This window comes from Eurosta solidaginis, chromosome 1 (genome assembly GCF_040869045.1).
Source record: "Eurosta solidaginis isolate ZX-2024a chromosome 1, ASM4086904v1, whole genome shotgun sequence".
Lineage (NCBI taxonomy): Eukaryota > Metazoa > Arthropoda > Insecta > Diptera > Tephritidae > Eurosta > Eurosta solidaginis.
In genome coordinates, this window is record NC_090319.1 from 6,687,517 (window position 1) to 6,709,660 (window position 22,144).

Sequence of the window (22,144 nt, forward strand, 5' to 3'; positions counted from 1 at the left end):
GGAGAGGTGGTAGTTGTATATGTGAAGGCGTTTTCCAAATATCGACCAAAATGTGGACCAGGGTGACCCCGAACGTCATCTGTAGGATACCGCTAATTTATTTATTAAATATGTAATACCACGAACAGTATTCCTGCCAAGATTTCAAGGGTTTTTTATTTCGCCCTGCAGAACTTTTTTATTTTCTTCTACTTAATATGGTAGGTGTCACACCCATTTTACAAAGTTTTTTTCTAAATTTATATTTTACGTCAATAAACCAATACAATTACCATGTTTCATCCCTTTTTTCGTATTTCGTATAGAATTATGGCATTTTTTTAATTTTTCGTAATTTTCGATATCGAAAAAGTGGGCGTGGTCATAGTCGGATTTAGGCCATTTTTTATACCAATACAAAGTGAGTTCAGATAAGTACGTGAACTGAGTTTAGTAAAGATACTTAAATTTTTGCTCAAGTTATCGTGTTAACGGCCATGCCGACGGACAGACGGACGACTGTGTATAAAAACTGGGCGTGGCATCAACCGATTTCGTCCGATTTCACAGAAAAGAGTTAGCGTCATAAAATCTATGCCCCTACCAAATTTCAAAAGGATTGGTTAATTTTTGTTCGACTTATGGCAATAAAAGTATCCTAGACAAATTAAATGAAAAAGGGCGGAGCCACGCCCATTTTGAAATTTTCTTTTATTTTTGTATTTTGTTGCACCATATCATTACTGGAGTTAAATCTTGACATAATTTACTTATATACTGTAAAGATATTAAATTTTTTGTTAAAATTTGACTTTAAAAAAACATTTTTTTTTAAAAGGGGGCGTGGTCGTTCTCTGATTTTGCTAATTTTTATTAGGCATATATATAGTAATAGGAGTAATGTTCCTGCCAAATTTCATCATAATATATCCAACGACTGCGAAATTACAGCTTGCAAAACTTTTAAATTACGTTCTTTTAATTTTACTAATTTTTTATTCTGCCTCATAAGTTCAACTCACCTACCAAGTTTCATCGCTTTATCCGTCTTTGGTAATGAATTATCGCAATTTTTCGGTTTTTCGAAATTTTCGATATCGAAAAAGTGGGCGTGGTTATAGTCCGATATCGTTCATTTTAAATAGCGATCTGAGATGAGTGCTCAGGAACCTACATACCAAATTTCACCAAGATACTCAAAATTTACTCAATTTTTCGTGTTAACGGACAGACGGACGGACGGGATGACGGACATGGCTCAATCAAATTTTTTTTCGATCCTGATGATGTTGATATATGGAAGTCTATATCTATCTCGATTCCTTTATACCTGTACAACCACCCGTTATCCAATCCAAGTTAATATACTCTGTGAGCTCTGCTCAACTGAATATAAAAACACAAATTATTTTGTTATAAGTCAACAAACAACAGTAAATTAAAACAAGTAAGGAAGGTTAAGTTCGGGTGTAACCGAACATTACATACTCAGTTGAGAGCTATGGTGACAACATAAGGGATGGGTGGACCAGGGTGACCCTAGAATTTGTTTGTACAATATGGGTATCAAAAGAAAGGTGTTAATGAGTATTTTAAAAGGAAGTAATCCTTTGTTCCATAGGTGGACGCCGTTTCGAGATATCGCCATAAAGGTGGACCAGGGGTGACCCTAGAATTTGTTTGTACAATATGGGTATCAAAAGAAAGTGTTAATGAGTTTTTTAAAAGGGAGTAATCCTTAGTGCCATAGGTGGACGCCGTTTCCAGATATCGCCACAAAAGTGGACCAGGGTGACCCTAGAATTTGTTTGTACAATATGGCATCAAACGAATGGTGTTAATAAGTATTTTAAAAGGGAGTGGGCCTTAGTTCTATAGGTGGATACCGTTTCGAAATATCGCCATAAAGGTGGACCAGGGGTGACTCTAGAATTCGTTTGTGCAATATGGTTATCAAACGAAAGGAGTTAATGAGTATTTTTAAAAGGGAGTGGGCGTTCGTTCTATAGGTGTTCGCCTTTTCGAGATATCGCCATAAAGGTGGACCAAGGGTGACTTTATAATATGTTTGTACGATATGGGTGTCAAATGAAAGGTGTTAATGAGTATTTTAAAAGGGCGTGGGGCTTAGTTCTATAGGTGGACGCCTTTTCGAGATATCGCCATAAAGGTGGACCAGGGGTGACTCTAGAATGAGTTTGTACGATATGGGTATCAAATTAAAGGTATTAATGAGAGTTTTAAAAGGTAGTGGCCCTTAGTTGTTGGATACCGCTAATTTATTTATATATATAATACCTGCCAAGATTTTAAGGGTTTTTTATTTCGCCCTGCAGAACTTTTTCATTTTCTTCTACTTAATATGGTGGGTGTCACAACCATTTTATAAAGTTTTTTCTAAAGTTATATTTCGCGTCAATAAAACAATCCAATTACCTTACCATGTTTCATTCCTTTTTTCGTATTTGGTATAGAATTATGACATTTTTTTCATTTTTCATAATTTTCGATATAGAAAAAGTGGGCGTGGTCATAGTCGGATTTCGTTCATTTTTCATACCAAGACAAAGTGAGTTCAAGTAAGCACGTGAACTAAGTTCATTAAAGATATGACGATTTTTGCTCAAGTTATCGTGTTAACGGCCATGCGGAAGGGCAGACGGACGACTGTGTATAAAAAATGGGCGTGGCATCAACCGATTTCGACCATTTTCACAGAAAACAGTTATCGTCATAAAATCTATGCCCCTACCAAATTTCAAAAGGATTGGTTAATTTTTGTTCGACTTATGGCGTTAAAAGTATCCTAGACAAATTAAATGAAAAAGGGCGGAGCCACGCCCATTTTGAAATGTTCTTTTATTTTTGTATTTTGTTGCACCATATCATTACTGGAGTTGAATGTTGACATAATTTACTTATATACTGTAAAGATATTAAATTTTTTGTTAAAATTTTTTTTTTTTTAAATGGGCGTGGTCCTTCTCCAATTTTGCTAATTTTTATTGAGCGTACATATAGTAACAGGAGTAACGTTCCTGCCAAATTTCATCGTGATATCTTCAACGACTGCCAAATTACAGCTTGCAAAATTTTTAAATTACCTTCTTTAAAAGTGGGCGGTGCCACGCCCATTGTCCAAAATTTTACGAATTTTATATTCTGCGTCATAAGTTCAACTCATCTACCAAGTTTTGTCGCTTTATCTGTCTTTTGTAATGAATTATCGCACTTTTTCGGTTTTTCGAAATTTTCGATATCGAAAAAGTGGGCGTGGTTATAGTCCGATATCGTTCATTTTAAATAGCCATCTGAGATGAGTGCTCGGGAACCTACATACCTAATTTCATCAAGATACCTCAAAATTTACTCAAGTTATCGTGTTAACGGACGGACGGACGGACGGACATGGCTCAATCAAATTTTTTTTCGATCCTGATTATTTTGATATACGGAAGTCTATATCTATCTCGATTCCTTTATATATGTACAACAAACCGTTATCCAATCAAACTTAATATACTCTGTGAGCTCTGCTCAACTGAGTATAAAAACAGTAAGTAGCCTAAGTTCGGGTAACATTGTATATACCCTACAGAAAAAACCAAAGACACACAAAGCGACAGTTTCGCAATAGGTTTATGACCGTCACTTTTTTCTAAGATACATATACAAATTTCCATTTTCTACATACTCGCGTCTCTGTTATGTGCATTTCGTAACACAGTGTAAAAAAATAAACTGTTTGGCCAATTTTCGTGTATTTACAAATGATGTATTGTTTTCTGCTTATTGATTTAACCCTTGGTTGGTCACCCTGTGAATGAATGAATCCATCTGATGGGTAGCTATCCCGCAGATAAAATCTAGCTTAACTGGAGATAGTATTTATTTAAATATAGATCGAACCTAAGCGCTACAAATGTGAGTGTTAAAAGTCGCACTATTCATCCGATTTGTGGCCGTTCAGCACAGTTCGTTTTTTCTTCTGGGTATTCATTTTTGTTCTAAAACTTATTGATTTTTATGATTAAATAACACACAATACTAGTTTGGTTTCCTTAAAGTGCTATGAAAAGGCAATTGTAAGCTTCAAAAATAAATTATTTACCTTTAAGAAACACGTATTGTTTAATTTATCTCATTCGTACACATTTTGCGTATATTGAAAATGCGCCAAGTAAGCAGAACATAAAAAGTTCTAAAAGTGAAAAAATCAATTTTTCTCTCTTTCATCTATAAATATAAGCAGACGTGGCAGACGTTGTTCTGCCCTAAATTTGATCTATCTATGTAAGTTTTAAGAATTTTTTGTCTCTTACTCTCCCACCCCCTTTTTCTTGTCCTTTTATTCACTCCTCCCTCTGCCTTTCTCTTTCTATGCATCTCTTTCTCCCTCTCCGTCTTTTCCGATTTATCTTCATTTAACTCCATCTCTTTCTCAGTCACTCTTTTCTTTTCCAAGTTCTTATCCTTATCCATCCCGCATTCCCAGTCCCAGTTCCAGTTAGAGTCCCATTCCCATTCAAAGCCCAAGTCGCAGTCCCAGTCCCTCTCCTGGACCCAGTCGGTCCCTGGTCCGATTCTCGCAAAAAAGTTTCGTAAATACTAATCCAGGCAAAGGGCTGCATCAATACCTAATTTCAGGCAAATCGAACCGCGAATAGCATTTGTTCGAATAGATTATCCTCGGGTCCCGTTTCCGGGAAAGGAAAGATTTGCCATGAAGCGACCCCGCAAATTTTATCAAAATCGGAGAATGATTTTGGATAGGTTAAATATATAGATAGATTAAATCTCCTTAGTGCACAAACATTACAATATATAGAACTTTTGTTTAAGAATTTTAACGAAATATTCAAAATTTTTAACGAAAGAGTGCTTTTCAGAAAATGATGAACTTTTAACCATTTATGCTGCGTTAACCAGACATTTTGGTAATTTCACACGCCACTATTACATATACCTTCAAATTATATCGCAAAGGTCTATCTCACGTTGCTAAGCTTTCAAATGCAGAAAACCGTTTTAAAATCAGAGCTTTCCGTGTGAATTGATGGGCGTACAATGACATTTAGCGACTTTATTTTATAAGATTTATAGATATAGATAGATCATAAATTAAAGTCGGGAAGATGTAATCTCTTACATTACTAAACGTATTGGATTGCACCTTCCTTTAAAAAAAAATCCTTCATGTAGCTCTATGAAATAGCTAATTGAAAGGAAAATTAGCCTTACAATTTTTTACACTACGTAAAACATTGCTGCGAACGAACGCAAAATAATTGCTGTAGTGACAAGAAGTATGATTTTGTGATTCGTAAATCAACAACCCTTCGTTCTGTTGAAGTAGGTGCAAGCTAACTAATAAAATAAAAAAGAAAATACGGATTTGGGCTATCCCATATGAATAGTGATTTTTTTAAAAATTAAGCCAACATGAAATCGATGAAGTGAAGGCAGTATCAAGTTTAAGTGAGTTCGCTTTTCCGCTATGCAACTGAATTTGGCAAACATTGTAACGCTTGATTATGTCAACAAAAATGGTTTTTTATACTACGTCAAATGGTTTGCCGTCCATTTTGACTACAAAGTGACAATTAAGTTGACCAATAAATGAAAACTTTAATAACCCATTTACCATTAAAATTTCATTTGCTAACATGTTGGCATTTTATTCTCGTTTGCCGACTGGCGTCTCATCATCATAATGAAATTGGTTGTGAAATAAATGAACACAAAATTTTAGCGTGGATTTTGACCATGAACTTCTTTATCTACTTTGAGCTAGTACCCTGCAAAAAATGTTGGATCATGTGGTCCACTGGGGTACTTACCATTATACTCTACTGTAATGCAGCAATGGACCAACTCATGTTTCTACACGAACATATTATAAGCCGATCATTGCGCGTTTTTAACGATTGTAATCACTACACGATGTTTATTGGATTGTGGTTACTCCAGGATTACTCTGATGTAATGCTGAGCTGGAGTATATGGTTCAGTCCTAGGACATCGCAATGTTAATTGGACCTGAATTGTGGTTAATTTTGGAGCACTTGCTTGGTCCATAGCGAGTACTCCATGCATGATTTTTGCAGGGGACGATGAATTCGTGGCGGTTTTCGAAATGGTACCACCGCAATATGCCAGTAAATGCTTTTTTCTTTCTTTTCAGTTTCTCTTAGAAAAATATAATAATTGAATATTCAATTATTATAAGCCGGTGTTAAGCTCATGAATTCTTAATAATTTTTATTTGGTGAAAAATAAAACTTTTCTTAATTTATTTACTTAATTAATTTCATAAATATATGCATAGGCACTATCGCAATGACAAAACGCAAATTGCATTTCTGGGTCTGCAAGATTGCGGCTAACACATACGAATGTACGTTGTCAGCGAATGTTCCATAAAAACAACGATAATGCAGTTTCTTATGGGTGCTATCTATTATTGAGTTATGTAAAATCTAAAGAAAGCTGTGAATACTTTTTTTTTTTGCTGTGGGTTCATTGGGAAAAATTTTGTTATTTTTAAGTTATTATTTTTCTAGTTTTTGCCATTTATTTATACAAAGCAAACAAAGCACATTAATTAAGCTTTCAATTATGAGGTTTTAAAATTGGGCACCTATTTATTTGAACAAAAAATTAAACTGTTTTTAAGATATTTTTCACCTGTTGAAAAGTAAACAAAGAAGTAATTCTTGGAAAATAAATAATAAAGTGGCATTTAAACTGCAGAAATTCTCACCTATTCCCAACATCAAATACTTTGCAAATGACTAAATTAACTTTATAACAATCTATGATTGGTTTTCACTTGGTCGAATTTGATCACTAATTTGGTCAAATCAAAAAAAACGGCTTGTCATACAACGTCAAATGCCTATGCCATCCGTTTTGACTACAAAGCTACAATTTAATTGGTTAATAAGTCGCCGTTTCCATACAAAATGTTTGGTTGCTGATTATGGGCAACTTCCCTTTTGGAGTTGCTTATTATATTTACACATGGCGACTCCTTTTAAGCAACAGTTTTTTTTTTAAAGTGGGCGTGGTCCTTCTCCAATTTTGCTAATTTTTATTAAGCGTACATATAGTAATAGGAGTAACGTTCCTGCCAAATTTCATCGTGATATCTTCAACGACTGCCAAATTACAGCTTGCAAAATTTTTAAATTACCTTCTTTTAAAAGTGGGCGGTGCCACGCCCATTGTCCAAAATTTTACTAATTTTCTATTCTGCGTCATAAGTTCAACTCATCTACCAAGTTTTGTCGCTTTATCTGTCTTTTGTAATGAATTATCGCACTTTTTCGGTTTTTCGAAATTTTCGATATCGAAAAAGTGGGCGTGTTTATAGTCCGATATCGTTCATTTTAAATAGCGATCTGAGATGAGTGCTCAGGAACCAACATACCAAACTTCATCAAGATACCTCTAAATTTACTCAAGTTATCGTGTTAACGGACGGACGGACGGACGGACGCACGGACATGGCTCAATCAAATTTTTTTTCGATCCTGATTATTTTGATATATGGAAGTCTATATCTATCTCGATTCCTTTATATATGTACAACCAACCGTTATCCAATCAAACTTAATATACTCTGTGAGCTCTGCTCAACTGAGTATAACGAGTGAGGAAGGCTAAGTTCGGGTGTAATCGAACATTACATACTCAGCTGACAGCTTTGGAGACAAAATAAGAGAAAATCACCATGTAGGAAAATGAACCTAGGGTAACCCTAGAATGTGTTTGTATAACATGAATATCAAATGAATGGTGTTAATGAGTATTTTAAAAGGGAGTGGGCCTTAGTTCTATAGGTGGACGCCTTTTCTAAATATCGCTATAGAGGTGAACCAGGGGTGACTCTAGAATGCGTTTGTACGATATGGGTATCAAATTAAAGGAGTTAATGAGGGGCTTAAAAGGGTGATCCAGAATATCATCTGTCGGGTACCGCTAATTTATTTATATATGTAATACCACGAACAGTATTCCTGCCAAGATTCCAAGGGCTTTTGATTTCGCCCTGCAGAACTTTTTCATTTTCCTCTATTTAATATGGTAGGTATCACACCCATTTTACAAAGCTTTTTTTCTAAAGTTATATTTTGCGTCAATAAACCAATTAATTTACCATGTTTCATCCCTTTTTCGTATTTGTTATAGAATTATGGCAATTTTTTCATTTTTCGTAATTTTCGATATCGAAAAAGTGGGCGTAGTCATAGTCAGATTTCGGCAATTTTTTATACCAAGATAAAGTGAGTTCAGATAAGTACGTGGATTAAGTTTAATAAAGATATATCGATTTTTGCTCATGCTATCGTGTTAACGGCCGAGCGGAAGGACAGACGTTTGACTGTGTATAAAAGCTGGGCGTGGCTTTAACCGTTTTCGCCCAGTTTCACAGAAAACAGTTACCGTCATAGAAACTATGCCTTTACCAAATTTCAAACGGATTGGTAAATTTTTGTTCGACTTATGGGATTGAAAGTATTCTAGACAAATTAAATGAAAAAGGGCGGAGCCACGCCCATTTTGAAATTTTTTTTATTTTTGTATTTTGTTGCACCATATCATTATTGGAGTTGAATGTTGACATAATTTACTTATATACTGTAAAGATATTAAATTTTTTTTAAATTAGATTTTCAAAAATTTTTCTTAAGTGGGCGTGTTCTGCATCCGATTTTGCAAATGTTTATTTAGCACATATATAGTAATAGTAGTAACGTTCTCGCCGAATTTCATCGTGATATCTTCAACGACTGCGAAATTACGGCTTGCAAAACTTTTAAATTACCTTCTTTTAAAAGTGGGCGGTGCCACGCCCATTGTCCAAAATTTTACTAATTTTCTATTCTGGGTCATAAGATGAACCCACCTACTAAGTTTCATCGCTTTATCCATCTTTGGTAATGAATTAACGCATTTTATTCGTTTTTCGAAATTGTCGATATCGAAAAAGTGGGCGTGGTTATAGTCCAATATCGTCCATTTTAAATAGCGATCTCAGATGGGTGCCCAGGAACCCACATACCAAATTTCATCAAGACACTTCGAAATTTACTCAAGTTATCGTGTTAACGGACAGACGGACGGACGGACATGGCTACATCACATTTTTTTTCGATACTGATGATTTTAATATATGGAAGTCTATATCTATCTCGATTCCTTTATACCAGTACAACCAACCGTTATCCAATAAAATTTAATATACTCTGTGTGCAAAGAGCGCTGAGTATAAAAAACATAAATTAATATGTTATATAGGGCGTGTTTTTGGGTCGCCCCGATTTTGCCAATCACACCAATTTTGCTTAAAATTTTAGAAAGCCGCAGACTTTTTCACTCAGAAATCAAAACAGATGGACATTGATTGCAACTAACTTTATGAAAAAGGGCTTGTTAGGAAGAGACTGAATTACGGCTTCAAAATATTGTTTGTCGGAAACACCCAGGGAGTTTGAAAAGCTTTTGCGGATGCTTTGTATCTTAAAGTTTATGGTATTGACAGATAACTGATGTTAACACATTATATAGTGGTTACACTAAAGATTTGAATTCTGCTTTATACAAAATGTTTATAAATAAAAAAAATATATGGAAGTTTTTCACAAAATTTTCTAGAATTTTAATTACCAAATAAATTACTTTTTTTTTAAATGATCACGATACTACAGATTTGTAAATATATATATGTTTTTAATTTCTTATTTTTTTTTTCTTAATTTTATTCTTTTTTAATATTCAAGCGCGCTTTGTGCGCGTCTTTTTTTATAGATTTTAGTTCCACAGTTATAGCGACTACACTTTTACGCGTCCAAAACACAACTGAGCTCTCAATTGGCGATCGCACAAACAGGGAACCAGGGAACATTTTGACCGGCACGCCAGCAATCAAACACAGTCCCGCTGTGCATACATACCTACTTACTTGGACTAAAAGTAAATATGTACACACATATTTTATGTGACCATATGTTTGTACCGATCAGTGATGGGATGAACTAGGCACGATAATAACTTATACCGACTTGTTTACCAAATATGAAAGGGCCTCTATAGATAGCTACAGTAAAACCTGTTGAATTTCCCAGCTGATAAAGAACAGGGTAAGGCATGCCCGGGCTGAGTGCTTTGGGCCCACCACGTGAAAACCCTGTCAATGAAAAAGGTAATAACATGGCTCGTGTGAGGGATCTCCTGATGCTCCAAATATGATCATATGCAGTACCAGGTCAATCACGCTATGATTGATAGTCAAATATCAACTCGGAGCGCGTATTTTGTGGCTGCCATAATACGCACTCACATATGCGCAGCGGAACAACTGCACGCAGTGGTACAAAGAAAGAAGCTTCTCACGGAACAGACAGCGTATGATTACCCCACTCTGTTCACCCCTGCACAATCAAAACAATATCCGGCCTGACGATGTAATAGAGCAGCGAACGCTCATTTATTACACACTACGTACCGCAGCCCACAAAGAGCGCTACCACCGCTACCGCACAAAAGCTGTGACGCTAGGTATATGGAGGCGCTAATAGGAAAAAAAAACACCTGCTTAACATCGCGAATAAGGTTCTATCAAGCATATGGTGCGAAATACTGAAGCTTAAATTCAACGAACTAATTGGACCTTATTAGTGCGGTTTCAGACCTAGTAAATCCACTATCGACAAGCATTTTAGGATATGAGAATCTACACGCACCCTCTTAATCGTTCCCGAGATGGTCGGGCTAGTACCTTAATGGTGTTTTTTTACCGGAACATACCGGATCTATATCCGGCAAATGACCATCAATATCGACAACACTCCCCAAAGCATTCGGGGAGTGTCTTTATCGTTAATACAACAGCGACAACACGCACCATCTTTTTATCGTATTCCAAACAACTTTTGACAACGAGAAAAGGAGTTTCTTACGTTCTTTCATCTGAAGTATTCTTTGATTGATGTATAACTCGGAATCATGTACGGTGTCGAGAAGAGATGAGATGGCCCTTGCAGTATTCCAGATGTAACAAGTTAAACAAATTTTTACAATCGATAAACTAGCCATTATTCCAATTATAATCGGGACCATTAAGTATCGACCAGATTTGGGATTTGCTATTTAGTCCCGCGCTCATCTCTACTTTAAGACCATTAAATAAGTATATTTACATTTTTATTATACAAAAGAAATCGTGTGTGCGCCAAGCACGTTCTAAACGAGATTCCGCTTACATTCCACTAATTCCCCGATCGTTTAGTTAAAACTTTCAGTTGAATGAAAGAGCGCATGAGCATTAGAGTAGTCTTTAAAAAATTTAATGAACGATTTTTTCAGCCTCACCCCTGCAAAAGGTCGAAGGACTAACAATTCACTTTTGACCGTGATTGTAGACAGTTAAGTTGTGTCGCACAAGTATCTAAGTTCAGATTATTCTATGAATCAAAAGCGATATTGCTACACTGCCCTCCATAGCAAAATGGAGTAAAACGTAAAAAGTTAAGGCGGAGAAATAATGAATTTTTATGTGGAAAAATTTAAATTTTTCAAGCAACCATCAAACTTAAAAGCTTGTATTTTTCTTTCAATGCAAATTTAAATGAGTGAGAAGGTTCCAAACCAAAACGCAATAAGTGACTCATAAAAAGTTCCAATATAAATGAGAAAAATCCCAAATCTTGAACATAGGCATATTTTTAAGCGATACCTTCGATCATATAGCGCTTACAAAAGAGCACACATACATACTACATACATCCAAAAATTCACACTTATTGGACAAGTAGATTTGAAGTTAAGACCCATAGTTCCTTTGTATTTATCGCCTTTTGGGTCGAAAACTGTTGGAATTATTGCTTTTTGGTTTGGAAGTGATTGGGTTTTCTACATTTTGGTGGAAACAGTATTAGCTCTTTGTAGATTAGAGGGTTTGGTATCATAATTTTAGCGACCCTGTGTAACATTTTTGTCATATTAGTACTCAGATATGAAGCAGCCAAGCTCTAGATTTCCTTAAAATTTTTAGGGATTTTTTTTAAGTTATCGCCCGTATATTTTTCATGGAGTACTCTAAACGGGTATTCCGAGACGGTTCAGGTGTGCACCGTGTATCGAGACCAAAATTAATATGTGATATATTCAAACTAGATTATCGAACGCAACATATAAATCTTATTTTTTGAGCTCCCTTGTTGATGTCTGAGTTGTGAGCATTGTCTGACACGTTCGAAAGGATAAAACTGAAAAATATCGGTAATTTATTTTCTTAAATCCCACTCTAATGTACACGCATATGTACATATACATATATGTATGTATGTACATCATATGCCAGGTAGGTATGTTAATAAGTGTGCCGAGCATTGCCCTGTTATTCGAAAGTAGTAAGTATGCGTACTGTTATCATTTACGCCCCGATTCTAGTATGGTAACAACATTCTTCACCACGGTAACGAAATCAAGTGTCAACTTTTACACCCTTTTGGTATTCTACCTGCGAAAGTAGCCGGATAATTTTTTACCCACAAAAGTAGGTGGTTACATCGAAATAACCACACAACAGCTGTTGTTCAGAATAGGACAAAACTGAAAAATAAAGAATTGTAAGCGCAAATAAGTAAAGTAATAGTAAAAAAGTGTTACCTCTTGCTATACATATTTGTTTACATTATGTACTTTCACAGAATAAATTACAATATACCTATGTAGAAACCTAACATGCATAATATGCATATACACATCGTCCCGTTTATTCGTTAACCTCGTATCTACAAGTGAAACATTTTCGGTAAAGCGAACACGGTTGCCACACCATGTTTTCATTTGGGACCAAAATTCAACGAAAAAAAGAACCAAATTTTTGTTTTATTTTATTAGTATAAAATACAAAATTTTAGGATGTTTCTATATAAAATTTGACTAAACATAGTGAAGACCTTTAATTCAAGCTGAACAAACAAATATATGGGCATGCAACCAAAAATGGTACTATATTTTGACATAGGATAAGTCTATGGCTTTCACCAACCAAACGTTGTGAACCTAGTTTTGGTCAAAAAGCTCTTGGTTCCAGCATTATGTTGTTGATTGCAATGAAATAGAATGTATAGTGCAGTTAGGTTTTAGTAAGAAACGGTTCAAAATTTGCGTTCTGGTGTTGCCGAACTATGTATGTGGAAAACTCAGTAAATCATAAATGAAACTAGGCAATTTTGTTAGTGCTATTTTTATAGATGCTTACTTTTTCTCTTAGCGTTTAAACTTAATATCAGATCCTAGATTCAGTTAGTTTGAGTTTAGATCCCAGGACTCAGGGATTCTGCTAGCACCTACGCGAATAATTTTATACAAAATATTTCGGAAGGAAATCAATCAAATCTCTTTTGCATTTGCTCCCTTCTGTCTTCGAGCTAAAATATTTCTTGTGCGAAGATACTTAGTTTTCGATTACCTTGTGTGGCTTAACACCACAATAGTCCTGGAATTCCTTGAACTCATTGAGCTGGGTGAGAAAGATTTAAATATCAAATTTCCAAACGAGAAGTAATGCATCGAATTTCTTTGTATAAGTTTTGAAAGTATAAGTTCGAAAGTATACTAGGCGAGAAGAAATTTTTATTTTCATATATTTTACATAGTGTTGTATAACCGATCGAAAATCTAGCCGTTATTAATATTATCATAAAACAAGAGTTTTTTTTTTTTTGATTAGTCGGTTATTTCATCAACAATTAACGACAATGTGTTTGCCAACACTTTTCTTTTTAATGCCTGACTTAATTATATCCTAGGTGAAATGTTATTGTTCTGGTACATTTTACTGACTGAGCAATTTTTTATGGTGAGAGTTCCATTGAAGTAAATTCAAAATTATATGGGGGCTAACGAAAGTGTGGCGAATTTTTGGGAAATACTGTGAATTTTTACCTTAGTGAAAAAGAAAGAAAAGTACCAATCGTGGCTACTGCCTAAAAAGGACCAAAATTGAAGAAAAGGGACCAGCGGACCAAATGGGGCCTGGAAAGGACCATTTTTGGTCCAAATGGACCAAAGTGGCAACCGTGAAAGCGAAAAAATTTCTCCACAGAAACTGGTGAGTTTCTTGGTGATGACAGCGTTACCACTTGGGCCAGAATCGCGAATAAAAGAACTGGTAACGATATTCGGTTACATAATGTTCTGGGAACTATTTTACCGGTAACGCTCAGAATCGAGGCGTTAGTATCAACATTTCTACAACAATAAATTAATTTTTGTTTTTGTTGTACAGCTTGAGAAAATTATGAATTGCTGGGCGAATATGTACGTAGATACATATGTACATATTTATGTTTGACTGATCTACCGCTTCTATTTTTAAATAAATTCGTCAAAATTTCTCTATGAATAGTGGAAAACACAGACGCTGGTGAAGAGGATGATGAGCGAATTTCTTTAAATTCGCATTGTACAATAGAAAAACTAAATATTGTGTGATACGGAAGTGCGGAAATATAATGAATGGTATAACTCGGTTAGTTAATTCAATGTTAATTTACTTAAGTATTGTATGCAATTTATTGCATTCATTTGTGGAAGATTGTGAGATGATGGATCAAGTTCATCTTGATGTGTATTCTCATACACTTCCGCTTACATGGGCAAATTTATGTAAATTTCTTTATAAGAAACATTCATATTGATGTATTCACTGAAAATCTTAAGAAATATTTAAGTTATCATAAGAAAACTTGTAAACATGCTGTAAGTGACGAAAACTGCATTAGACCAAAACTGCAGATTTCCTAATTTGATTTCTTTTGAAGGTTTTGGTGAAACAATTTTCCATAAGTTAATTTTATTATGTTTTTTCAGAAGTTTCCCGTTCAGTTTAGGTATTTCAAATTACAGATCAGTGCATAGCTCACATAATTGGTGCTTTCAGGAAACACAACTGTTTATCAGGTGTTGAGTTATAACTTTCTGAACGCACCGTGAAGTATTTTTGATCCACTCAACGCACGGTGGGGTATTTGATCAATCTAGTTGGCCAAAAGTCGATTTTTCAAAATATTCCAATTTTCTTTTAAATATACTCCCTGGCGTTCCTAGATGTCCACTGAATAGTATACATACCCCAAAACCCATCTGCAACGTCAACGGAGCTAACCGCGCACATCTAAAGTTGTATACAAATTTTTTTATTATCTAAACAAAATCTTTTTTTTTTTTTGAACTATGAGGCTGCCGCACATTCAGCTTGATTTGGTGGAGAGCTACTTTATTTACTCTATAAACCAGGTTATTATATCGCTCATTTACTTCAATAGTGTCATAACTCAAAAAACACAATTTTCCAGGAGAGCCATTCGAAGATTTTAACTGCCATATGTTGCGCATATAAAGGCATACTTTCATTTGTATAGGACGTGGTAAATTTTTAGCGGATCACAAAGATTTTTTATACAACATAGATCATGTTATTGGGTACTTTTATATGTTATTAACTCAAAAGTCATGTTTTTGAGTTATGACACTATTGAAGTAAATGAGCGATATGTTTTATTTTATTTGTTTAAAATTCTTTTTGTGCTTCACAGAAATTGTACATCAAGAGACAGCTGTGCGTGCTGTCATGTACTTCCATGTCCACAGTGTTGCGTTGCTTTATTCGACTTAAATACATTCTTGAGTTCCGTTATATGTTCAGTTAGCATTCGTTGGTGTCATGTATTATCAAGTTATAATAGCTCCGTTATTACAATAGCTTATTTTTCAATTGTGCTTAATTCCGTTGTTTTCCGTATAATTATTAATTTCAATTTAATTGTTCAATTTTGTATTCTTGGTACTTTTAAGTGGCACCACGAAAGGTATCAATTAACTCCGTTGGCTTATGTTGCAATTTCGAGAATTGTCTTTTAATTTAATAGGTATTCCGTAAAAGCTTGTTCTTTTTTCTGATTGGCACCACGCCAGTTGTTAATTTTTTTATTTTTAAATATAGATTAATTCTTGTAATTGTTCGAACTTTCAAATAAGATTGTTTTTTTCATGGCACCACGCCAGGTTATATATTATTTGTCTTTAACACTCCATTAAATTGTTTCGTTACACACCAGTTTTTATTTTGCACGAATTTTTGATTCCTATTAGGAATGCAAGAACACCACTCTAACTCCAGGTCAGGGAGGTATCGCATCTCCTAACTCCGCCTAAACGCCCGAGGGAAGCAAAAAAGCCAACCTGAGGCCTATTTTAATTTTCCACTCAACGCAAAAAGCCCGAAAATTGACGTTGAGCCGAGGATGACACCGTACGACAGCTCACGTGAAAAGACAAGACCGAAATGCGCTAAACAAAATCCAGAAATTGTCAGAAACTCAACCATGTACAAAGTTCACACAATGTTCTCAAAGATGATACGTCTGTCACCACCGTCTTGTTAAAGGACTAGCTCTTACAATCCATCATAGCTCTACCACCACCGGTGGCAATTTGTCACCGCCAATGATAAATGCAAGTTTAACTTGCTGGTATTTTTCATATCATAGAACCGGACAGTGATGGGAATCTTTTATTTGTGATTGGTATATTGAACACGCACAAGTAATTTTGTCTGCAAAGATCTCCTAACTTGAAACGAGCTGTTCTTATGTATTTGTATATTCACTACTATCTCGTTAATGGCTTTACCAACTCTCACTCCCAATCTTACTCTTACTTTCACTCCTCCTACATCTGCAGAGCGTTTTTAACACCCAACAAAAAACTGTTGATAACGTCGTATAACTATATTTGACCGATTTTCCGTCAACCTTTTGTCAAACTTGGTTAAGAGACAAACCGATTTCGGCATTGCGCCATCATCAGAGTCATTTGTCTTTCTCGAACGACGGAAAATTATGCCCAATATATATATCAAAGCGTTAAAGCTAAATAAAAGGTTTTCAAAATATTCACTTCTGCGCTTCTTCGACCGTTTCAATTCCCGTTCATAATAATAAAATAAAACAATTAAAAATAATGTTTAGTTAAACGGTTTTAATGAAAACAATACTTACATGAAGTAATAATAATAATAAAAGCTAGAAAATAATTAGGTAGGTCCTAGGTACTAGTCATCACACTCCTTATCAATTTATGACGTTGATCAGACAATTAAATAAAAGCGTCGGGCGCGTGAAATTTCTAAAAATATTAGGCGTAGCATAACCTGATTAAGGTTCAGTTGGTTTTACTTATGACTATCAATGAAATATGACGCGTCCAACGCTTTTATTTAATTGTCTGATCAACGCCATAGATTGATGAGGAGTGTGATGACTAGTACCTAGGACCTACCTAATTATTTTCTAGCTTTTCGCATTATTATTACTTCATGTAAGTATTGTTTTCAATAAAACCGTTTAACTTAAAAAATTTTTTTTAATTATTTTATTTTCAAGTTTTTAGTCTTTATTTAATTGCCTATTATTTCTCATTATATATAGTTCATTTAGTGACTCATTATTACAAGGACTCTTTCCTGACAATTTGTTACAATCTAAGTCCTCAATACATAATCCTTCCAAAGACTTTACTCGACTCTGCGCCACGTATGCTTGTCCCTCCTCCAACTCCAAAATATTTTGATGTCACTTCTACCGGACTGTATGCAATATTTGTTCCAAATATGGGCCAAATCGGGCATCATAGATCGCTTTCTATTCATGTATGTATTATGTGTTCCAAATATGGACCAAATCAAATCGGACCACAAATACGATTTTTGTGAATATCTCGATCCTTGCGCCACCTAGCGGCGATTTTTTTGATAGGTCGCTTTCTATTCTTGTATGTATTATGTGTTCCAAGCATGAGCCAAATCGGACCACAAATACGATTTTTGTGTATATCTCGATCCTTGCGTCACCTAGTGGCTATTTTTTTTCATAAGTCGCTTTTTATTCTTGCATGTATTATGTGTTCCAAATATGAGCCAAATCGGACCACAAATACGATTTTTGTGAATATCTCGATCCTTGCGCCACCTACCGGCGATTTTTTTGATAAGTCGCTTTTTATTCTTGCATGTATTATGTGTTCCAAATATGAGCCAAATCGGACCACAAATACGATTTTTGTGAATATCTCGATCCATGCGCCACCTAGCGGCGATTATTTTCACAGGTCGATTTATATTCTTGCATGTATTATGTGTTCCAAATATGAGCCGAATCGGACCACAAATACGATTTTTGTGAATATCTCGATCCATGCGCCACCTAGCGGCGATTTTTTTCTTATTATTGCATTGTCATAGGGTTCTGAACCATATTCCAAGTTTCAAGCTAGTAGCTTATCGGAAAGTTACGTAAATTTCAATTACAAAATTCGTTCACAACGGCCGTGCGGCCTTCCTGTCAAGTCAAGCTAAATAAAACCGTTTAATAAAGGCGCAGTGGAATAATAAAGCGAGCCGTGAACTCAACGAATCAGTCAAATAGTAATTCATTGATCTCAGTTTAGTTTTCTTGGTATTTGTTTTGAGTGCTCATTTTGCTGTTGCTTTTGCTGCTGCTGCAACAACCTGTTGATTAGATTCAATTGAATTGGTTGACACCAATAATTACAACAACAAAAACAGACAAGTGGCATTACATATTGACGATTGAAGACGTTGTTGGCACGTTTGAGCAGAAATGTGACTTGGAGCAATATCTACTTATCGATACATAGACACAAGTCAATGATAAAGTTCCCATTCCGAGTTATTTGGATGTCAATTGAATTTGTTTCACAGCATCGTCATAGTGTTGTTCTCCATATTCATCTTCATCTTGAGTAACGTAACTAGTTTGCGGTGTTCAATTGCTCTAATCGCCGTAGTGCAAATGTTTCAGGAAGCGTATGGTCTGTTCGTTTGTGGCGTTTCCGCTGGAGTCAAAATAAACTAAAAATATATATAAGTGTTAGCACATGTCGCAAATATTTTTTGTTTTTTCTTATGTAACGTTGTACATAATAAGATATTAAAACAGGTACCATCATCCAATTGAATTATGTAAGTACTCATAATAACCGGAAATTTACTTTCGCATTGAGTTCGAAATTTAATTTGGTGGGAATTTAGCTCATTAGTTTTAAGCTAATACAAGTTAATATGTTCAGCCACTGCCTACTTACAAACTAAGCGCCAAAGCAAGCAACCATAAAAATGGTTATAGATTGAAACGACTATTTTAGAAGCTAACGAGGAATAGATTTGCCAAAGCAACGAAACAAGGAGAATAAATAGGTAAAGTTCCCATGGCATCTGAGTATGTGCTCTATACTGATTTTATTGGTGTTAATTGCATTATTGCAACACTGTGCAACAAATTAATATATCTAAGCAATTCATCGGTTTAAGCTATTTTTCAAACTTTTTCAACCTAAATTAAAAACCTTGCAATACACTACTCTGTTTTCTAATTTTATTGGGTGTAAATTTTAAACCTAATTTAACTATTTGTCTAAAAATTTAAAATTGTTTTAAAACCAAACCCAGAAAGCTTATGAAATCTTAAAATAGGAAGGTGTATACTTTTCTGGTTTACTAACAAAACCCAAAGTTTAAGTATTGCTGAAAAATTATAAATTAAAAATAGCGTTTATGAAAAGTATTGCAAGTTATAATTAATTAGTATTTTTTTAATTCACAATTGGTATGACTTTCAAAGCATCCAACGACTTTCAGAATACATAGAAAGAAACTGCGCGAATTGCCATTTCGTATAAAATTTAAAATCGCACAATTTTCAGACTTTCTCTGTTTGTTATACTTCACCGATTTAAATTCTTTACGAACTGTGAAAAGCAATTAAAATCTTAGATAATTGGCTCTTTTTAACAAAAATTATTAAGTTGCGACCTTTTCTTTCGTATAAGTCGATATGCCCAACTGTGTACACAAAAATAGTAGCGCAAAATATTTAAATATTTTATTAGCTATTTGTTTGTCCTTATCGAAATGCAAACTATATAAACCAATTTTAAAAACTTTTTCGAAAACATTTGACAGTTAATAAAGTTTTTGAAAATCTTCATGCAAATTTAATTAGCTTGCTAAAGCCCCTTAAACTATATTTCCATGCAGGAATATAGCCGCAATGTTAATTCTATAAACAAATAAATTATGCTTAGCCCGTAACTGAAGTTTCTATAAACATTCCTCATTTGCGAGATATTTACTTTATCGTCGCTCTCTTGCGTGAAACATGAATGTGGGAAATCAAACCTTTTCTGCTTGGTACTCGAGGGTTTTGTATAAGATATCGATCATTCTATGGATAACCCAGTGAACTCCTTAAAATAAATTCGAAAAAATGCATGTTACTGCTTCTGACAAGGGGAAGATGATATATAAAAATTCTTCATTAATTTAAAACAAAGTTATATTTCCGGAAATTCTAAAAAAAACATCTACACAACATTGTTAAGAATCAACAAATCTCCAAATTCAATTAATTTATGTCACTGCTGCTGAAAATACAATATTTGCTTAATAACTTTCTTATTAACTTTTGATTTGACAAATGCAATAGAATCTTAAATGAGGCAGCACTCAACAAGTATCAAAATCAAAAGCCTCATAAAAGCTGACAAATTGACTAATTATCAACACAAACAAACAACCATACAAATTAACATCCCCACAATATTAGATAAAAAGGTACTTAAATAGAACCAACCTAAAACACGCGTACGCACTCTAAAATAATAATGCCAAACAACCGCAGGAGTTTATATAAACATACATACGTACATACATATTTGTGACGGTGAAATGTCAAATGGGCGATATTAACCAACAAAATGATGCTGTTAATACCCAAAGCTTCAAGCTTAAATATGTTTAGACATTAGCTATATGAGTAGCTGTAAATATACATTTAAACGTAAAATAAAAACAAGTAAGGAAGGCTAAGTTCGGGTGTAACCGAACAATACATACTCAGCTGATAGCTTTGGAGACAAAATAAGGGAAAATCACCATTTAGCAAAATTAACCTAGGGTAACCCTGGAATGTGTTTGTATGACATGGGTTTCAAATGGAAGGTATTAAAGAGTATTTTAAAAGGGAGTGGGTCATAGTTTTATAGGTGGACGCCTTTTCGAGATATCGCCATAAAGGTGGACCAGGCGTGACTCTATAATGTGTTTGTACGATATGGGTATAAAACTAAAGGTATTAATGAAGGTTTTGAAAGGGAGTGGCCCTTAGTTGTATATGTGAAGGCCTCAATAAACCAATCCAATCAACATGTTTCATCCCTTTTTCCGTATTTGGCATAGAATTATGACATTTTTTTCATTTTTCGAAATTTTCGATATCGAAAAAGTGGGCGTGGTAATAGTCGGATTTCGCCCACTTTCAGGACCAAGATAAAGTGAGTTCAGATAAGTACGTGAACTAAGTTTAGTAAAGATATATGGATTTTTGCTCAAGTTATCGTGTTAACGGCCGAGCGGAAGGTCATACTGTCGACTGTGTATAAAAACTGGGTGTGGCTTCAACCGATTTTGCCCATTTTCGCAGAAAACTGTTATCGTCATAGAATCTTTGCCCTTACCAAAGTTCATAAGGATTGGTAAATTTTTGTTCGACTTATGGCATTAAAAGCATTCTAGCCAAATTAAATGAAAAAGGGCAGAGACACGCCCATTTTGAAATTTTCTTTTATTTTTTTATTTTGTTGCACTATATCATTACTGGAGTTGAATGTTGACATAATTTACTTATACTGTAAAAATTTTTAATTTTTTCTTAAAATTTGACTTAAAATTTTTTCTTTTTAAGTGGGCGTGTTCTCCATCCGATTGTGGTAGTTTTTATTAAGCACACATATAGTGATAGGAGTAATGTTCCTGCCAAATTTCATCATGATATCTTCAACGACTGCCAAATTACAGCTTGCAAAACTTTGAAATTACCTTCTTTTAAGAGTGGGCGGTGCCACGCCCATTGTCCAAAATTTTACTAATTTCGATTCTGCGTCATAAGTTCAACCCACCTACCAAGTTTCATCGGTTTATGCCACTTTGGTAATGAATTATCGCACTTTTTCGATTTTTCGAAATTTTCGATATCGAAAAAGTGGGCGTGGTTATAGTCCGATATCGTTTATT

General features: G+C 34.7%; 2 protein-coding genes across 9 annotated transcripts in view; one reads left to right on the forward strand and one right to left on the reverse strand.

Moving 5' to 3' along the window:
• Positions 1 to 9,854, reverse strand: part of Ect3 (Ectoderm-expressed 3) — a 49,776-nt gene extending 39,922 nt beyond the window's left edge. Inside the window, exon 1 of one of the 3 annotated variants that reach the window (XM_067778390.1) lies at positions 9,664 to 9,854. The gene's annotated coding sequence lies outside the window, so the exon portion shown is untranslated. Of the gene's footprint in view, positions 1 to 9,651 lie in introns of all 3 variants that reach the window. The other 2 variants (XM_067778389.1, XM_067778391.1) reach the window with 2 other exon arrangements.
• Tk (Tachykinin) overlaps positions 1 to 22,144 on the forward strand; it is a 95,969-nt gene that overhangs the window by 46,564 nt on the left and 27,261 nt on the right. The window contains exon 1 of one of the 6 annotated variants that reach the window (XM_067778398.1): positions 9,937 to 9,957. The exons of 3 other annotated variants lie outside the window; for them this stretch is intronic. The gene's annotated coding sequence lies outside the window, so the exon portion shown is untranslated. Of the gene's footprint in view, positions 1 to 9,936; positions 9,958 to 14,414; positions 14,525 to 19,015; positions 19,037 to 22,144 lie in introns of those variants that run through there. 2 more of the 6 variants (XM_067778393.1, XM_067778396.1) reach the window with 2 other exon arrangements.